The sequence below is a fragment of the Ceratotherium simum genome, chromosome X (genome assembly GCF_057802395.1).
Source record: "Ceratotherium simum simum isolate JZ-2026a chromosome X, ASM5780239v1, whole genome shotgun sequence".
NCBI lineage: Eukaryota > Metazoa > Chordata > Mammalia > Perissodactyla > Rhinocerotidae > Ceratotherium > Ceratotherium simum.
The window spans coordinates 16,422,091-16,437,889 of record NC_141940.1 but is presented as its reverse complement, the minus strand read 5'-3'; the positions used below and the strand labels follow the sequence as shown (position 1 = coordinate 16,437,889).

The window sequence follows — 15,799 nt, the reverse complement described above, 5'->3', positions numbered from 1 at the left end:
GCATTCATTCAGAATTAACTCACATAGTAGAAAACTAACCTACGTTCTGGCTGGAGCTCCTGTTCCTGATGGTTTAGGTAGCCTGTTTTCATTGTTGATCTTCATAGGTCAACCTAAGATCAGAGATGCGAACCACGGGTGGCCGACCTCATTAATTAGTCTCATCGAAGCAAGCCCTTATTCATCGTGTTGGAAAGTCGAATCCATGGGGCTCACTGGGCCTTTACTTGGTAGGAGGGATGTGGGGAAGATCCTTCCCCATCTCAAGAGTGAGCAGATGACCTAGACCTAGCGGGTCTTTTATTTTCACTAGAGTATCAAGAGAGCAGAGTTTTGTTCTCCCTAAATATCATCTGTTCATAAACCCTCCTCGTCCATGTGGGATAGACAGCTCTCTCCTCTGGGCTGTCCTGCTGCCGGAGGCTGATTCCTCTGAGTTCTAGGACTTTTAGAATTGCTCTCTGGAGCCCCAATCATTCTCAGGCTCATCATACTTACAGCTGGGCTCTTGGCCAAGATCCTGAGCTCTTATCTCTTTTCCACGTATCCCCTGTGAACTGGTGAACTTGAAGATAAATTCCTCTTTTGCTGGAATCTGCTGCTTGTTGGGACATCCACGTTTTTAGAGTGTAATTGAATAAATAATAATATATTGTGCTTACTGTGTGCCAGCCACTGTTCTAAATGTTGCAAATACTTACTGCTTCATTTCTCATAACAACCCTATTAACGTAGGTACTATTGTTAGCCCCATTCTACAGATGAGCAAATTGAGTCACAGAGAAGTTAAGTAAAACTTGCTTGCATACAATCAGTAAATAGTGGAGGCAAGATTCGATTCTAGACATTTTGGCTCCAGAATCTATGCCCTTAGCCAATACACTGTATTCCCTTGAAACTTTATAAAATAGATATACCTATATTAAACTCAGGGCAAATTCCGTATTATTTGTCTTAGAACAATGTTAGTTGTTCAGACAATCTCATATAAAATTAAAATTTGAATTTTTTTCATGGGAGCCTTCAAAAATAGTTATGGTCCAGTCTGAACCATTTTATCTGAATTCCTTTGAATGCAGTAGAGTAATCACCATCACTCTTTGTTTAGTTTTCCGTACCTTAGATAATCTGGTCTTATTTACACTAGGTACGTATTCACATATTTGTTCTCTTTGATTATCACACTGCTTGAAAATGAACAAGAAGGGTTGGGATTTGAGGTAGATGTGATGTAATCTTTCCGAGTGCATGACCTGTGGTGGCTGCTGTGACTCTAGCTGCAGAGTCCGCGCATTCTATTTGCTGGACTTCGTGTTCCTGTCGTTCTATTCATGTACTTGCTGCCTGGCGTGGTGAACCTATTGCTTGACTTCAAGAGCTTGGAAACCACTCACTCATGCTCCTTGAGTGCCAGCTGTTTTAGGCAGACCCTCTGCTCCTCCATCAGCCTGGTCCTTATCTCTTGGCTCTCTATCAATTACTGCTTCCCACTTATCTCAGCTGAAGTTTTTGGTCTCTTTAACTAGACTCTTGCATGAGAGAATCTACAAAGTGTTTCATCTATAAATCACACAGACTGTCCCTTAGTCTCGGGGTCTGTGACCCAGGCACCTAGCCTCTGCTGATTATCATCCAAAGTCGAGGGACCTCGAACCTCATTTACCATAAATGGCATTCCCAAGTTTTACATTGTCATGAGTAAAGAGCTCTTACTGGAAGCAGCTTGATATAGTGCAAGGAACAGTGCCTTGGGAGTCCGGATACCCAGGTTCTAGACCTGGAACTGCCATTAGCACAGTGAAGGAAGTCATCTCCCCATCTCTGGGCCTCAGTTTTCCCATCTGTAAAATGAGGTGGTTGGACTAGATGGTATCTAAGGTCATTTCCAACTCTATCATTATGCAGTCTTTATGAAGGTGGAAACACCCACAGATCCCACCCATTATACCCTGTCCTCATTATGCACAGATTGACAAACAGGGAAAACGATCTCCCCTTTGGGGCAGTAACTCACCGCAGGCCACACACAACAAGATAACGTTAGCCTTTACTCTGGGCTTGCTGCTGAGTTTTCACACAATGGTGCCTGTCCTTGCAAACAGAATAGCTCTTTCCACAGAAAGTTATTTACGTTTGCTCTCAGACATGAATAACCATGGACCACCACCCTCTGGGTCCGCCTGTGAGTATCTGCTTCGAATCTGACTTGAGACACTGCTCAGGTAGACAGAAAATGGCCCTCGGGGAAACTTGGCAGATGGGGACCAAGTGAGGCTTTCACCTTAGGTAACCCTGCTATCAAACAATCAACCCTATTGCCTAACAAAATCTAGACGTGCTGAGACACCCAGATCACTGCTTGATCTCTTTCCTCCTCCCATGCTCTCACTCCCACTTCTGTGCTCCACGACCAAATGCCACAGAACCATGTGTGTTCCCACCTTTACCCTGAATTCTAGGGCTATCCCCTGTTTGGGAATTGAAAACACCAGTGCATAATAAGGTAATGTATTAATTACAGTCCTTTGGTGAATGAAGACAGATTATATGTTACTAGTTGAGATCTCCCACCAGGAAACAGGGTTCATAAGGTATTATGATAACACCTCTGGTCAAGGGAGTCAATCTCAGGAGCTTTAAGAATAAAGGGATGAAAGCTTACTTGATTTGCTCTTCTTTCCTGATATGGATATTAATCAGCTAGGCAAATTATAGACTAGGGTCATGGAGTGTTTAGCCCTCAAGTATCTATCACAGGCTTGAAATGTCCATAACAGGTGGGCTTGGTGAATGCCAGGACTTAGCATGATTGAAAGGGTGTTTTGAGTCATGGCACATGGCAACATGGAAATAAAACAGATATATCACAAGTGGGTGGTAGAAATAGACTGGAAGAGAATTTTAACACTTAAAATATGACAAAGATTTATCCCTACCAGCTTCTCGGTTTCATAAAACATTCATTTTCCCTTGACCTGAGATTCTGTATTTATATTATATATTTCCTTCTAAACTCTTTCTGCTTTCTGTTTCTTTTCTTCTATCATTTTTCTCTTTATTTTCTCTTTTAAAAGTGCCACTTCAAATTTTTTTTATATCTGAGATCATCATAGTGGCTTACTTTGAAAGTCGTTTATTCACTGTTGTCCTGATGGTGATTTCTGGTTAGAGGCCCATAAAAATATCTATAGGATGTGTTTGGGATAGTTCCTACGTCTTGGTGAGGGTCTAGTAGCAGTATGGGAAGGGGCAAAATTTGGGGAGAGGAGACATTTAAAACTGTTACTAATTATGGAATGACATTTGAATTATCAAATGGCAGAGGCCATGGCACGTGCTTAAATTCTTAATCTCTGAGTGAGTATTATAAGGAAACCTTCTGAGCCCTGGTTAAGTGTGAAATGAACAGGTCTTCACTGGAGTGAATTAGCATTTTCAAGGTGCTTTGTTATTTACAAGGTCTTCTATTTCACGGAGGGCCTCATTTGTAACAGGTCCTCTACTCTCATAGCCACCCTTTCCTTTGCTCTGAAATTCAGAAACCCTTTGGGAGGAAGAATTTCAGGTTTGCTTTCATTTGGATCTTGGATGAAATCACCCCCATGTGGTTCTGGGGGGGCCTCCCTTGTTTTACTCTTGGACGGGTATGCCCTGAATTGTGACATTTAAGCAATGACTTTGCAAAATTTGACTTGTCAGTAAGAAAAAGGACTCTTCTCACCCTAAAGATTGACAGGAACATGAGATGGTTGAAGCCGTACTGGGTTTTTTCTGGCAAGAGGACATAGGACAAGCAATACTCCGGCAAGCTCAACATTGAATCACGTGGCCAGTGCCTTAATCTTGCAGTTGGAGTCACTCAGTAAAATTGTTGGCAGATGGACTAGTAGCCTGACAAAGTTATATTGAGAAAAAACTTGCAGTGTATTAATTTATTAGTAGTAGGCATGAAGAGAAAAAGATTGTAAAAAAAAAAAAAATAAGATGAAACCACGGAGAAGTCCACAAAGACTGCATTGCAGGTTGTTATCAGTCTGTTGCCTCTGGCTGTGACTAATGGCCAGTAATTGTCTGAATAAGTTTTCAACCAATTGGAAATTTCTTCGGTAAAAGAAAAATATAGGAAAGGGAGAAGGGTGACCACAAGCCAAGCTGTGAACGAGGAACTCCTGAGATGGGGGCCAACTGGGTCACTGAATTTGCCGTGTTTGCCTCTTAGGTTGCACCACTTTGAACTTTGGAATTTTGATCCTCCCAGTGGGGTTTCTGAGGGAGAGTCTGGGATTAGATTGCAGTGCGAAAATCCCCACAGACGTGATTCCACCGTAACCTCACGTTAGCCCTATTTCTCTCTTGAATTGACAGCTTGGATCCCATTAAGGGGCTTAGTTATCGACATCGCAGAAGAACCTCATTATAAAGCCCCAAATAAGGTGCCACTCTTCCCCACACCAGCTCTGTCTCCCCACTTCCCCATCATTTCCCTGATCACCCAGAATCACAGTCTCAGAGGGATCACCGGCTCCCTCCCGTCCGATAGGTCTAACCTGTCCTTTCAGTCCCACCCCACAGTGTCCCCTACATCTCTTCTTTCCTTTCTGTGCCCATTGCCATTGCTCCCATTCCTTCAGTCCTCTCTCACATCTCATCTGGACAACTGCAGTACCCTTCCAGACTATCTCCCTGCCTCCAGACTCCCTTCCCCCGAGATCCCCCCTTCTTATCGCTGCTTGCATTATTCTGAGTTCACCCTTCCCTTGCACCAGTTGCAAAAAGGCCCTCCGTGCTCTGGCTTTCCCTTCCTTTCTAGCTTCGTGCCACTACTTCCTTATTCTGTGCTCCTACCCCACTGGGCTGCATCCTGCTTCTGGACAGGCCCTGTGTTCTTTTCATTCCCTTGCTCACACTGTATCTTTTCTTGGAATGCCCCCTCCCCTTCTCTGTGTGCTAAAGCCTTACCCATTCTTCAGGGACCAGGTCAAATATCATCACATCCATCAAGTTTATCTGTTCCCCCAAACCTGACGTGCTCTCTGCCCGGGATAAATCTCCATACCACTTTATATCTCTCTTGTGGTACTCGCCATGTCTGCCTTGCATGATAGTCATTTGTATATTGACCTTGGTACACTTGGAAGGATGGACTGGACTCCATCTTATTCTTTGTGACCAGCAAGATATCTTGCACCATGTAGTAAGACATCTGTTGAATAAGTGTTCATCCTATAAAATAAATGAGTGGATGGGGTGGTATCATCTACAGGTGGAGCCCAAAGGTAGGTTAAAATGTAACTGCTGAGTAATCGGAAGACACGAATGCGTAGATCATGTCTGAAGTAAATGGTTCTCAGAGGATCACATGCGAGAGGGAGCTTAAGGGGTTTGATGCCTAACACTCACTGAAAAAGCCTCCTGAGGGACGTATGCTACAGCATGTGAGACAGGAAGGCCTGAAACGTGGCCTTCAGACACGGAAGAAATCTGTTCATCAGACACCAGCCAGCCCCACCAACAGTATATCAGGGCACTTGGTAAACAGTACAGTGATTACTAAGGATACTATTAAACATTGTACTGTTAATGTGTAACGAAGTTGACTCAGAGGCTGATGAAACTGTCTGTTTCAGTGACTGTTCCAGTGTCTGCTAAATAGCCGTCAAGGTTTCAGAACCGCTGATCCAAGACAGGGCAAAGTTACCAGCTATTCTTACCAAGCAATGGTTTTTCACCTCGCAAAGGGCCTTTTCTGTTTTGGTTTTGTGAAAGTTGTAGTTTTGTGACTTGAGGACGTGGGCAGTGGGGACAAATGTCAGAGCAGGCAGTGGCCATGCTTCATGAAGTTTTTAGGAAGGCAGAGTTAACCTGGTTGATGTGAACTGCAGATGGAGTGAATGCTGTGGTAGACACCAAGCTCCCGGCTCACACTGGCTTGTCCTGTTGACCAATTAACTAATGGTCAGGAAGTAATTCTCTTGGTTTTGTATTTTCTGTTGTGTTTCAGGCAAAATAGATTTATGTTTATTTGCTAACTTCATAAGGCTATCAGTCTGTCCATATTCTGTTGTCGCCTTTCAAAATGATCAGACGGCTAAAGGACCTACTCAACTGGCTAAAGGAGCCCCTCCTGACGCCTGGCTTGAAATGAGAATTGACTCCTAGAGGAAAGCCTTGGGAGAACACTAAGCTTATTGTTCACAGCAGGGACGCCACGAGGAGCATTTAAAAATACCTTGGCTCTCCCTAAAAATATACCTCACTAAAATCGACAATTTAGGGTTCATAAAGGTTAATTATCTAGTCAAACAAGTGCATTTCCTCTAAGTGAAAAGTTTAAGTTTATTTTAGGGGTGCGATATTATTCGAGCCGGCCCCCATCCCTGCCATAATTTATCAAGCTAGACAAGAAACAGGCTAGAGAGGAGTGGAGGAGAGCACAGAGTCACTTCCCTTCTTTTCCCAGGCTTATGTTTTGACCTTAACCTATAATAAATTTGCCTGAAACATCCTGGCTTTTATTGTTATGTCATTTTCCAGCCAACTAGGAATTACTGACAATTTCAGCTGTCTTTTAGAATAACTTTTCATTAAATTTTTGAAGAGTGTAAGAATTGTGAAGCTCGTTCATTCATGTATCCATGAAGCATTTATCGCTTACCTACTGTGTGCGGGGACTAGGAAGACGTGGCCCCAGCCCTCAGCCTGGGAGGGGAGAGGCGTGAAGAGGGCCGAAACTGGTGACACGCGCTAGATGAGACCGTGTCTCTAAGGTACTGAGCCCAGGGCCTGTTCAGAGTGAAGGTCGGCTGCTTCCTTGAAGTTCAGTGGCCAAAGCCACTTTTAGAGTTCCAGGTGGGCCTATGTTTTGGTTTTATATGATGCTGGATTAACACTTTTTGCTTCTTTTAATTCATTCTGTCAACAAATAGTTATTGTGGAGAACAAATTGGGGAAGGGGGGAGGGAAGGCGAGTGTGGGGAGCGTGGTTGCGGTTTTGAATAGTGTGGGGAAAGAAGGCGTCACTGAAAAAGTCACTTGGGGCGAAGCCTTGCAGGAAGTAGAGGAGCAGCCGTGGGAGGCTCTGTGCTGAGGGGCTCGGGGTTGGGACCCTATGGTGGGGCGTGTCCGGAGGGTGCAGGGGACAGCGAGGAGGCCAGTGAGGCTGGAGCGAAGGGGGCGAGGGGCACAGGGATGAGGCCAGAGAAGGGACAGGGCAGGGAGTCATGGAGGGACTTCTAGGCCATCCTCTGGACCTCGGCTTTTCCTCGAGCTCCTTCCAGATGACCAGCCTCCAGCCATTAGATGGCCTGTTGAGCTGTTGTAACATGTTAGGTTGCTGTCTTTATTTTCATCTGTATTTTTACTTTTATCATTCCTGACAGTGGAAACCAGGAGATTTCATTTGTGGGACAAAGTATCTTCCTAGTGTACATAGGAGGTATATGTGTGTATGTCTCTTTGCCCTGTCCTGCTCTGTCTGACACTAAGGTCCATCCCAAGGAGGACGTAGATAATGGCCTTGATCTCTATATTCAGCATGTCTAATCCCTCTTAATTACACTGGTAACATAAATCTATCTCTTATAGTTACTTTTATTATTAACGGCACAAAACCGAAATCTTCATAGGGCCAAATGCAAGCTCTTTAGGCACATAAAGTGGATTAATAAGGGTGGCTCAGCGTTAAGCTATGCCAGAGCGGAGTCCAACTTTTATTCTAGTACAGGGATGACTTTCTATGTGGCCTCTCTGGCTCGGGAGCTAATTTGGATGCTGAGTAGCCCCACAGGTATTTATATGTAGTGTTTGGTATTTTTACTGGGTCCTATTCTTCTCCCTTGGATCACCTAAAATGGTTAAGAATTTTCTAGTGGGATTAAGGTTGCGATCTCTGGGGAGGGGTGGGCCATCTGCTCTCAGTTATTTTTGTGTTAGCCGCTTCCCCTTAAATGTATGTTCACAAATGAGCCACAGCCTTATCAGCTGGGGTCGAGGGAAGACTGGTCTGGGTGCTGCTCCTGAACTTGGTCTCTGAGCCATGGCTTCCCATAGACACTCAGGTAAAAGCTTCATGTTCTTCATCTTCTCTCGAGCACAATTTTGTTAGGGCGGTGAATCCATCATTTGCCTAAAAGATACTTTTTGATGAAATGATTTTCGTCTTGGCTAAATAGTAAATAATTCATAGCTTGTCTCTATTCTGTTCTTGCCTGCTAATGCTGTTTCAAAGAGAAAAGATTGTTCTTACTGAAGTAAAATTAGCAGTTTGAGTGGCTTTTAAAAAAAAATATAAACGTATTACTGTGTTGTACATTTTTCAGGACATCTTATGAAACTAAGAGATTGTGAGAGGAAAGAAGATGTGTGTTTTTTTCTTTTGCTTAGGAAGTTTTGGGTATTTATAAGATAGAAATCTTCATCTTGACAGGGCTTTAAATCGAATTTAAGGTTGATCGAATACGGAGCTGGAAGGAGGAATATTTATAACTAAGAAAGTCCATAATCACTTACCACATCTTCCCTTTTTCTGAACAATGTTTTTAGTCTTCCCGAAGAAACAGCTGTGATCCTTTCAGTGTGACAAGAAGGTTATTAATTGTTCTTATCAGAAAAAGGGCCAAAGTTTTGGAACTTCTAGACCATCATTACCATGAGTGTCTTCCTCTGGTTTTGCAACCTGACATTAAGGAACCCCGTTGGGCTTGGACAGACACCCATGGAATAGGGGCCGAAGGACTGAGGCATTTTCCCCAGGAAGCCCAGTTCCCTGAAGCCAGCCTGTTGCCTGATCCCCCTCCACAGCCGGGAATGTCGCCATTGCTCTGTTGCCCTCTGCCTAAGCAACGGGAACCTTGTGTAGAAGCCAGGCACTTTGTCCTGTCTCCAGGCTTTCAGATTAAGGGACAAAGTAATTGTCAGTGGCAGCCTTTTGGGAAAATTATTTTTAAAAACTTGTAATTGCCTGTGGATATTTAAATAATGGGAATACTTTTGGAAATTTCTTTTGTTATTTTAAAACCAATGTACTGCAATGGAATGCCTTGCTTTAGTGAATTAATATGCAATGTCTTCCTCATTCCCAAGTGTTCAAGAGCTGCCTGGTTTTTTTCCCCTCACCCCCAGGAGCCATTTTACAAACATGGCACCACGTGCCTGAGATTGTGGTAATCGGCCAACATACACATTCTCTGGGTGTAGGCAAACTGTTCAGCTGAACCAGTGGTTCCAGTGGACCTTGAACCCGTATTAACTGGTAGAGTAACTCCCCACTCACTGTATTTACTAATTAAGTGACAGAATAGGGAAATATATTTAAAAGCTGATGTATTTCTAGCACACCCAACCTTGGATTTTAAATTGCACGAATCCTGACCTTCTTGCTTACATAAATCTGGAGGCTGTAACTGTGACTAAATCAGTCAAATTATTGACACCTTTTAGATGATTTTTAAAATCAGGAACTATCATCTTATATTGCATTAGGTTCATAGGTCCATGAAAGCAGAGGAGAGAGAAGTCCTCACAGAAGGAAAATTCACACTGCCCTGAAATGGGCTTTGTATGGACAAAATAGAGGCTCGGGAATTGGATCAGAATCCATTTTTAGTGACCATCCGCATGCTGAGAGGACGTTTCAAGGACAAGAGTTTAGACTTTTGTTATTGAACACTTACAGTCGGCAAAATTATGTCGATTCAAGTCCTTTACCTTTTGGCCTTTCCAGTTGAGGAGCGGGGTGGGGGTGTGGGTGGGGAGGGCAGTAAGATCGTTTGCCGTGTTATGCAGCCACGGATTCCCTTCGCCAGCCGCTGCCTGGTGTTGTTACACACAGCCGGCAGGCTTTTCTCAGGCCAGGGATGGAAAATGAAACGGGGGAGTGAGAGGGAGTAATCAGACTGGATTGGCTTCTTAAAATAACTGAGAAATGGTAGTCAGAAGATTTGGTCGAGGGTGCAACTGAACGTTTTGTACTTTTAATGACCACCAAACGACCGCCTGCTACTTCACCACAGCTAGAGAAACTGAAAACACACGTTCTGTCGCTGCCAGGTCGGAAGCACTTTTTTTCCTATATGACAGACAGAATGTGCTGCACGTTAAGATGTGCAATGTTAAGAAAAGCTTCATCTATGGACAAGATAGTACTGGAATAGAATCTGGCTTGGCGGAAGTTCGGTGGCACATAATTTTTCATTTAATAATCTCTATCCAACCCTCCTGAAACCAGATATAATCTAAAACTGTGGGACCTGTATGTCAGTGACCCAAAAGAGATTTATGGGATTTTTCCTAAATGCAGCATACAAGTGAAATTACTAATACCATTGAATCATTCTGTGCCTGTTCTGTTTTTAAGGGAAAAAACGCTTTCTGATTTTCTATGAAATTCTATGAAAGACTACTTTTCAGCCATGACTCATGAACTCCGTCTCATGCAGCTATTTAGGTATTTATTCCCAAATGTCTGACGACACCTCCAGGTACATTAGCATGTCTACTACACAAGTGTCCTATTCATCGGCTAAGGCTTCCTTCCACTCGTTGAATGTTCTCAGAAAAGCAATATACCCTTTCTTTAGAAGCCAGCATTTATATGTGGAATGACTAACGTACTGGTATGTTGGACTTAGCAATTAACAAACCAGAAATAACCTGAATTTTTTTTTTCCATTTGGGCTGCTGTTCATTGTTTACACTGTACATTATACCACTCAGGGAAAGCACATAGTTAGAAAAGTGCTACTTAGTTATAATATTCGCTTTTTCCTCAAATATTCTTATTTTTAGCCACTTGGGCACGAGGGGAAAAATGAAGGTTTACAAGAAATACCTGAGAAAATACACATAAAAACACAAGCAAGGGGGCTGGCCCCGTGGCGTAGCAGTTAAGTGCACGTGCTCCACTGGTGGCCGCCCGGGTTCGGATCCCGGGCGCGCACCGACACACTGCTTGTCAGCCCATGCTGAGGCGGCATCCCACATAAAGTGGAGGAAGATGGGCACGGATGTTAGCTCAGGGCCAGTCTTCCTCAGCAAAAAGAGGAGGATTGGCACAGATGTTAGCTCAGGGCTGATCTTCCTCACAAAAAAAAATTAAAAAAACACAAGCAAGATTATTAACTACAAGTTGAATCTTCTCTAATGAGAGGTTTATAATAAAAAAGCAAATGTTGCAAAGTTATATTTCCCATATGTGTATGTGATTAAATTGAAAGCCAAAACTTTTTATTGAGTTTCTGAGGTTTATGTAGGCACTTCTTAGCATGTTGGATGTAGTTTAGGAATTTTCTGAAAGAGGAGGCTTGTTTATTAAATGAAGAATGATGTAGCTTTTGAAGCAGGCATAGCAAGCAAGTCAGGCTACCATCGTGGAATAAATACAGTCATGCACCACAGAATGACGTTTCACTCATCGACAGACCACATGTGCGACAGTAGTCCCATAAGATGAGTAACACACAGCCTAGGTGTGTAGTAGGCCATACCATCCAGGTTTGTGTCAGTACACTCTCTGATGTTCACACAACGATGCAATCACCTAACAACGCATTTCTCTCAGAATGTATACCCGTCGTTAAGTGATGTATGACTGTATCTAAAATTTGATCACCCAGTCACATTTCCAGCTGCACTCTACCCTACTAAGTCTATAATGGACTGTGGGTTAGACATCAGCACCTTAGGGTCACAGGAGCCATCCCCTGATTTTCTAAAACAGAAATCTTTTATCATAAAATGCTTTTAATAAAAGAAGTTTTAGAAGCTTAATGGTGGTGACTTATCTCCATCTGTCAATCAACAGACACGTACTGTGTGACCCCTGTATATAAGGCCCTAGATTAGGTCCCCAGGGTTCCTAGTGTATTTGCAAACTTTTCTGTGGTGGAGAAACGTCATCACTACATGTGGATGAGGGCTGCACCATGAGGTTAAGATTAGTCCAAGAGCTACCCTGGGGTGAACATGTCCTGGACCGAGACAGGTCGCAAGGGAAGTGGCATTGTAATTATATGGATCCAGTGTTTCATTTAGTGATTGATGACATACCCTTTCCCAGAGAACAGCAATAGGTCAAGGCAAAGAGATCTGGAAGTTTTGGAAGGTTAAACGGCTTCTTATTTCATGTACTTAGAAATTGCTAAGGGGATAAAAAATTATTCCCTAAGAGATAAATGCCTAAGTAGATGTAATTCAATAAGATTAAAGAGAGCCCCAAAGAAGAGGTAAAGTGCCATCTTCATTTTTCTCTGTTCTCTGATTTCTAACAAAGGGAAAGAAAGGAAAGCACAAAACTCTTTTCTCCTCATAAAGTCAAAGCTTAACTGTGGCTCATTTTGGTGGAGCCCATGAATCGGTCCTTGCTGTCTCTTAGGAGCCTCTGTCTGTCTCACTGTTGTCATTTATAAGCTGTTTTCTTAGAGTTGTTAACTTCTTTGAAGATAAATAGTCACAAAATATTTTGCTCTTATATACATCGTCCATATCTTATGCAAAGTTTTGACATGGTAACTATTCTTGTCAGCAGGAATGTATTACTTGAACTTCATCCTAAGCTTACTGCATGAAGGTTTGAAATAGTTCGGGACCAAATAATCGTAAGGTTAGAAAAACACGAGGTAAGCTAATTCAGGTTGCCCAAAGTTCCACCTAATTGGATTTATTGCAAAAAAGTACTGAAGTTCATGCATTTGACATCAACATTGTTAACATGCTTTAAGTATTTCCAGCCTCTTTACTTATTAGGCAATAAAGCCAACTTTCCTAGAAGTGCCTATTTTATCTTGACAAATAAGTGTTTCCACACACAAGAAAAAGGCTTGAGTCAGCTGTGGAAATCAGTTCTAAGAGGATATGCCCTTTGAAATCTGTCTCTCCACCTGGATACAGACTCTGGGTTTAAGTGTACAATGGTGGGGAATGTCAGATGACCCTGGATTTTTCATACTACAGAAAGAAGAAATAATGCCTACAGCTAAGACTCAAAAACACCAAGAGGTGGGGCTCTCCTTAGTGGTACCATTAATTTGGAATTGATTCATTTAATTTTCCTTTTGCTTGGTTTAAGACACTGTGCTATAGGAATGATAAAGTGGTGAGCAACTTCATTGACTGACTCCATTTTCAACACACTGTGGTACTTCCATGTTCATTGGTGAGCCATGGATTATGTCGTCATCTGGATGCCTAGAAACTCTGAGCGAGTCGTGTTCTAGAGCTATGAAAGTGACCAATGAAGAACTTGGCATTGGTAAAATAATGGTTTGAGAGTATGTGGTTTTAAAGTGGGAAAGGCTTGGCAGGTAAGATCTCTCTGGTACTCTGAACCATAGTGGTTTTCCTTTGCTCCGAAACCTCTGAATCCCTCTAAAGAGAATTCACTGTGTTTTCTAGTGGTTTGTTTTTTATGTGTGACACTAATATCTATATTTTTACCATAAAGCTAAGACTCAGAAATACCATGAGATGGGACTCCCCTTAGGTGGGACTCTATATGGTACTTGAATATAGAAATATTTGGAATTCATTTCTTCTTTAAAAGACATCAAAAGAGAGTGATATTAAAATGAGTAGGGTTCAAAGTTTTATTCTAAATAGAGACTTTGGTAAGGGAGAAGGAGGGGTTTTCAAATATGGTCCAAGAAGATAGTCACTGAAGGGCTAAACCAGCCGCAGTTACTAGCCACGCAGGAAGCCAGTGCTGTCTAATCTTACAAATTTTGATTTCCTGCCAAATGGCATTTAGGAGCCACTGATAATTTCATTTCCTGGCATTTACTGTTACTGGAGATTTATGTGGTTTCTCTACTCAGCTCTTAACAAGAAAGTAAATCTTTGTTGAGTGCACAATTTCAATATGGAAAAGCTAATAAGACAAGGATTTTATGGGACATGTGAGAAACCAGCAAGAATGAATTAGGGAGAGTGAGTCTCAACATGCCATCACTGTGACATGCACTTTTTTCTATATCCACAGAGGGGCTGAAGGCAGTTTAAAAGCTGCCTGACGTAAACAGTGTGTAGTTCAAGGAGACAGACCCTGCTTTCGTTGTGTCTCTACTTTTCATTTGTAACCCAGTTATGTAAGGAAACATTCCGGTTTTCTTTTGGGGCAGAAGTGCCAGTAAGAACCATTTTCTGGGCTCAATAAATCTATGAACTATGACACAACTGTCCCAAGCAACTGTCTTTGCACAAGAATGTCACTCACTTGGTTCGATTGTCAGGGTTCTGGGGTGAGGGGTCTGGCTGTGTGTCAGCTCGAGCAGGAGCCGTGGCTGGCCCTGGGCATGAGGCTGGTCCGAGGCCTGATTCGCTTTGACGGGAGGCTGCTTCAGATACAGCCTGGTTCTGAGTGAGAGTTCACAGCCACTGCCGAGGCGGTTCTGAGACACAGGGTGTGGTTTCCTGAGCTCACTCTCTGCTATTTGGTTGCCTGTGGCAACAGGATCCAAACAACTTGGACATGTGTTTGTATAAAAAAAAAAAAACAACTGGGACTGGGACCCAAAGTGGGAGTTCGGGGCCATTGAGTTAGCGGAAGAGCTGTGGTGAGTACCGGGCACCCGCTCATTGCTTTTCCCTCGTTCTCTCTCTCGGAATGCCGCGGGGGTCTCTGCTAGCACAGTAACCGTGGTGGTGGGTAGCTGGGAGAACAGCCTCCATTCGCGTGTGTCCTGCGCAAATCCAATAACTGCTGTCTGTTTACTCGGGTAGGTTTCTTTTTCATGGAGAGAGGAACAAATGGCCATATGTTTAAAGATGTTGAGAGGTCATAGAAGCTCACATTTGGTACATTTTCGGTTGCAGGAGTAACAGTGCCTTTGCAATGCTGTGATTGCTGGCGTGTGGGCTGAGGCCGGGGCCAGTGGGGGACAAGGGGAGTTGTTCATAAGAAGGCAGTAGAAGGGGGTTCTTGAAATAATCAGCTTAACATTTTTTAAAAGTCAATTTTTCCCCCAGATTATACTTTAAAATTGCGATTTTTCAAACAGCAAATGTCCTAAATAGTAACGACTCATTGACTAGATTGATCCTCACTTGCTTGAAAAAAGGGGGATTGATTTTGGCAGGTCACAAAACTACACATCGCTGTGACAAATAATTCACAGTTGCCAAACTTGCCGGTGCCGATCAAGAATGCCATTTTTATAAATCCTCTCTTGCTTGATTGCTCAGACCACAAAAGTCAGTAAACTATCTGAGACAAAACTCTTTCGGATCCAGTCAGGGATTTAAAAGTGTTCTGCCAGAGGTAAAGTAGATGCAGACATTTTAAACAAATTAATAAGGATTGCTTATGTGCCCAGTGCGGTCTCGAGTCAGCAATAAGTTTTTGTTCAGATGAACTGAATTCTACAGATAGGAGGAAAGTGAGGCCTCGGGAGGATGCTATCCTGTCCCCCCCTAAGAAGTTATGGAGGAAGAGCCAGAAGCTGGCAGGGAGTTTTCTGGCTCGCTATCTAGAATGCAGCCCTGGAAGTAGAGGGTCTGGGCAGCTCCCTCCTGCGCGAGCCGGCCTGCCTGGCAGCCTGGGAGCGAGCGGAGCAGCTTTCCCCCGAGGAGCTGCTGCATGCAGACTGTGCCCACAGCTGTGTGTCCTTCTGTGTAAACCACTGCTTCTCTCTTGCCTGCTCTGTCACAGCCCTGCACTCGTTCACATCGCTGCTCAAAGCCACCGCACCTCCCAGAACCCCTGTGCAGCCAGCACAAGCTGTGCTCCACTTGTCGCCCTCAGTGCCCTCTGTGAAGCAGCACAGGGGGATATCCCAGCAGGGATTTCTCCCAAGTCCCCAGGGACTCC

The 15,799-nt window shown here is 43.4% G+C and overlaps 1 protein-coding gene across 4 annotated transcripts in view; it reads left to right on the top strand.

Moving 5' to 3' along the window:
• The window catches only part of FHL1 (four and a half LIM domains 1), a 59,347-nt gene that overhangs the window by 38,355 nt on the left and 5,193 nt on the right, over positions 1–15,799 (top strand). The gene's annotated exons all lie outside the window — the stretch shown is intronic.